The sequence below is a fragment of the Mastomys coucha genome, unplaced genomic scaffold (assembly GCF_008632895.1).
Source record: "Mastomys coucha isolate ucsf_1 unplaced genomic scaffold, UCSF_Mcou_1 pScaffold21, whole genome shotgun sequence".
Lineage (NCBI taxonomy): Eukaryota > Metazoa > Chordata > Mammalia > Rodentia > Muridae > Mastomys > Mastomys coucha.
Window position 1 is genome coordinate 120647302 of NW_022196904.1, and position 4661 is coordinate 120651962.

Consider the following 4661-nt stretch of genomic DNA (forward strand, 5'->3'; position numbering starts at 1 on the left):
CCCCGGGATGCTTTCTCTGGGTAGTCCTGGCTGTCCTGAAACTCTGTAGACCAGGCTCTCCTGAGACCCAGAGATTTTCTTGCCTCTGCCCCCTGAGTGCTGAGGTTAAAGGCATGTGCTATCATGCTGGGCATGTACCACTATGACGGGCAGATTTCCTGAGTGATTCATCAGTTTCTGCTTGAAATTCTGTTTCTGTTCTCTGTAATTTGTTTTGCTTCTATGTGTTCATGCATTTTGTCTTCTGAAAGGCTTTCCCCTTAATTTTTACAGAGTGTTGCTTTCATCTTTACTAATACCTTTTGCTTTAGATCTTATCCAGTATCATATTCTAGTGCTTTTTAAAAAAGATTTTTTTACTTATTTATTTAATATATATGTCCCCTGTCTGCATGTATGCCTGCATGTCAGAAGAGGACGTCAGTTCTCAGCATAGATGGTTGTGAGCCACCATGTGGTTGCTGGGAATTGAACTCAGGACCCCTGGAAGAGCAGCCAGTGCTCCTAACCGCTGAGCCATCTCTCCAGCCCCTAATGTCAGTATCATATTTTGAATTGATTTATTTTTGTTAGCATTTGCATAGGACATATTTATATTCTATTTTTCAACTTTGTGAGTTTTAGGTATGTCTATTTTAAACTAGATTTTTTAAATTTTCAAATACAAGGCTGGATGGGATGGCACAGGTTTATAATCCCAGCACTTGGGAGGCAGATGCAGGCAGATCTCTGTAAGTTCGAGACCAGCCTGGTCTGCAGAGTGAGTGAGTTCTAGAAAAGTCAGAGCTAGATAGAGGGACCCTGTCTCAAAACAAAACAAACAAAACAAAGCAAGTACAGCTAGGCAGAGGTAGGCAGATGTCTGTGAGTTCAAGGCCAACCTAGTTTATGTATTCAAAGAGGCCCAGGTCAGTCAGTAACACATAGTGAGAGCCTGTTTTAATGAAACAAAAGAAAAAGAAAATGCAAATACAATTTGCTAATGTTTATTAGTTCTTTGAGAGTCTATCTCAGTGTGTTTTGATTATATTCAGTCACTCACCTCCTCCTGGACCCATCCCCTTCCTTATGCTCCCAACCCCCTTTCCCCAACAGGTCAAATTTGTGTTGCCTATATACTCTTAGATGTGTGACCATTCACTAGAGCATGGTTAATGTATCAAGAGCCACACCCTTGAGAGACACTGCCTCTCGCTCCTGTGAGCCATCTGTTACCTGTACCTCCTTAGCCAAAGGTGCAACTTCATGCCCACCTCCCTTAGGCGTTAATCCTCTTATACATATCTTAGTAAATAGTGTCATGTATATGTGTGATTTTCTTAACTCTGTCTTATTCGAGCATTTTAGTAACAATTCTGACCTTGCTTCTACTTTAGGTTTGATTGCTGGGTGCCATATTTCTCCTTTCTCAGCCCTCTTAGACTTGTTTAGAAGCACACACTTAACAGTTATTGTTAATCCTTTATCCCTCATGATTGATGTACCAATGTAAAGTGTTCTCGAATGCTTGCTCCTCTGATGGTGGTGCTGGTTAAAATGTTTCAGAACCTTTAGGGCGGCTGTTCTCAACCTGTGGGTCTCCACCCCCACAGGGGTCACACATCAGGTATCCTCCATATCAGATATTTACATTACAATTCATAACAGTAGCAAAATGGTTACATAACTGTAACAGTTATGAAGTAGCAACAAAATAATTTTATGGTTTGGTGTTAAGGTATCATGAAGAAAGTTGAGAACTACTTCTTTAGGAGGTGGAGCCTTGCTAGAGAAAGTGGCTTGCTCCAAGTAAACCTTGATGTTTTCTGGCCCAGCCTTTTTCCCTATCTGGTCCCTGCTTCCTGTTCCACTGAGATGTGAGGAGATGTGGACTGGACTCCTAGGCACAAACTCTTGTGCCGCTTATCACTCTCCCCTATGGCTCCCATAGGCTCATCATATGTTTGAATGCTTAGTCCCCAAAGAATAAAACTGTTGGGAACCAATTGTGAGGTGTGAGACCTTGTTGGAGGAAATGGGTCAGTGTAGGTGAGTTTTGCTGTTTGAGGCTTCAAAAGACCAAACCAGGCCAGCTAAATGCTTTTTTTTTTTTTTTTTTAAGAACAAGAGACCTATTTATTTTTATTTATATGAGTACACTACAGCTGTCTTCAGACACACCAGAAGAGGGCATCAGGTCCCATTACAGATGGTTGTGAGCCAATATGCGGTTGCTGGGAATTGAACTCAGGACCTCTGGAAGAGCAGTCAGTGCTCTTAACCACTCAGCCATCTCTCTAGCCCCTAAATGCTTTCTTTTATAAGAGTTGCCTTGGTCATGGTGTCTCTTCACAGCAATAGGATAGTAACTAAGATCTGTCCCCACCCTACCCCAGCCAGTCTGCCATGATGAACTGCATCCTAAGGCAGAATGAATCCTCCCTCTCTTAAGGTACCTTCTTATCAGGCAGATTGAAGGCTATGTGAAGAACTGTAGTTCACTTCAAGATTGTCTGCTAGGGAGCCAGGTCGGCCAGTTGTGGAGGGAATCTGAAGGCAGGGTCTCTTCCGTTTTTTCAGCTGACTGGATGAATCCCACTTGCATTATAGACAAACAATCTGTGTTATTGCAAGTTTACCAGTTCCAACGGATCACGGGGTAGCCATGTTCATCTAAGTTAACTGCCACATTCTTGTTGGTTGTGGTGGGGCAGACCTTTAATTCCAGTACTTGGGAGGCAGAGGATTTCTGTGAATTTAGGGCTAGCCTGGTCTATATAGTGAGTTCCAGATCTGCTTTGGTTGCATAATGAAACCCTGTCTAAAAAAATTTTTTTAAGACAAACCCTTACCTCCTACACTCTGGAGGCCATTAAACCCATCTGCTAACTCTGTTCCAGCTTCCCTGATGTGTCTAGTTCTGGATTTATATATCCCTGCTTGCTACTCAGAGGTTGTACAAATCTCCACTTGTCCGGTCTTTCCTGTCACATTCCTGAACATTGGCTCCCCACCTGCCTGGACACGCTCCCGCCTCCTGACTGATGACTGATGAACCTGAAGGCTTTTGCTCCACACCTGTTATCATTCCATATTTGTTTTGTTTTCTCCCCATGCTCTGTTCTGGTTGGGTTTCTTAGAACTCTTTCGCTGTTTATGAAATCTGTGTCTAGTCCAGAATTTATTTTATTTAGTTTTTTTTTGTTGTTGTTGTGTCTAGATTTTCAATTTTTCTTTCTTCTTCTTTTTTTGTCCCTCTTTCTCTCAAGTCATGAGCTACCAGACCCACTTAATTAAAATTGCATTTCTTATTTATTTATTTATGTGTCAGGGTTGTGGTATGTGTGTGTGGAAAATTAAGAACAGCTTATGGGAGCCAGCTTTATTCTTATGCTCTATGTGCTTCCTGGGATTGAATGAAGGTATCAGGCTTGATGACTGGCACCTTTACTTACTGAGCCTTCTAACCAGCCCTCAACTTTTTTTCTTACCTGTCCCTTGTTTTGTATTTACAGACTTCTACTACATCATTTCACAGATTGCTTCATTTACCTCTCTGAACACTTCAAACATGATCTTTGGTGGCGAGAACTGAAAATTCAATATGTAATAAAAACATTTTTTTTTACTTTGTTGTTTAGTTTTTAATTTTAAAAAGATACCTTATGTACATGGGTATTTCCTGGATATATATACATACACCACATGCATGCCTGGTGCCTGCAGAAGTCAGAGAGGGCATCTGATCCCCTAGAACTGGAGTTATAGATGGTTGTGAGCTGCCAGGTATGTACTAGGAATCAAATTTAGCTTCTCTGAGAGAGCTGCCAGCTAGTGCCCTAACTGCTGAGCCATCTCTCCAGCGCTTGTATGTTTTGTTTTTTTTTTCCAGAGTCTCACTATGTTATCCAGGTTGACCTGGAACTTTTGCTATTCCTTCTGCCTCTGCCTCCTTAGGGCTAGATTGGGTCTGTACCACCATGTCTATCTGTAAATACATGTTGCTATTGTAGTTTTGATCTGCAGGATCTGCAGGCTCATTTTGAGTGGAAGTTTTCTGTCCCATCTTAGTCCTTTGCTGCTGTCGCTGGCTTTCTCTATGTTCTCTATCATCTCTTCCTGCCTCGCAGTTCCTGTTTCCTCATAAAGGCTTAAAAATCCCTGCAGCTCCCTTCTTTCTGTGGTCTCCAAGATCAGGAGTCAGGAGGAGGTACGTCTGTGGTACTGAGATGGGAGAGAATGGGAAGTGGAACGGGTTGAGCGCTAACCTGATGTGAGTAGCCTGCACTGCCACTTGACGTCATGGTGAGTCCCAGCCTGTGCTGCTGCTGAGGGCCATGTCTGAGTCCATGGCTGTGCTGCAGCACAGGTCAGTGTTGGTGTCTGATGCCCGTGGCTCATATTACCACCAAAGGCCGTGAAGGCAAGTTGTTGTCCAGCGGCTGGGCAGGCCCCGGTCCCCCACCCTGGCTTTGGCATTCAGGAGGGCTGGCCCCAATCCTCAACAGCTGCAGCACTTGGGAAAGAGAGGGCCCGGCACCTTGCCTGGGCAACACAGTGGAGCTGACTCTGGTGGTAAAGGCACAGGTAAGACCCTGCCCCTTGCCAGCTTCAGCACTGGGCGAGCTAGCCAGGCGCTGTGCTTGAGAGCTCGCCCCAGCGTTGTGGGTGAGGGAGAGCTG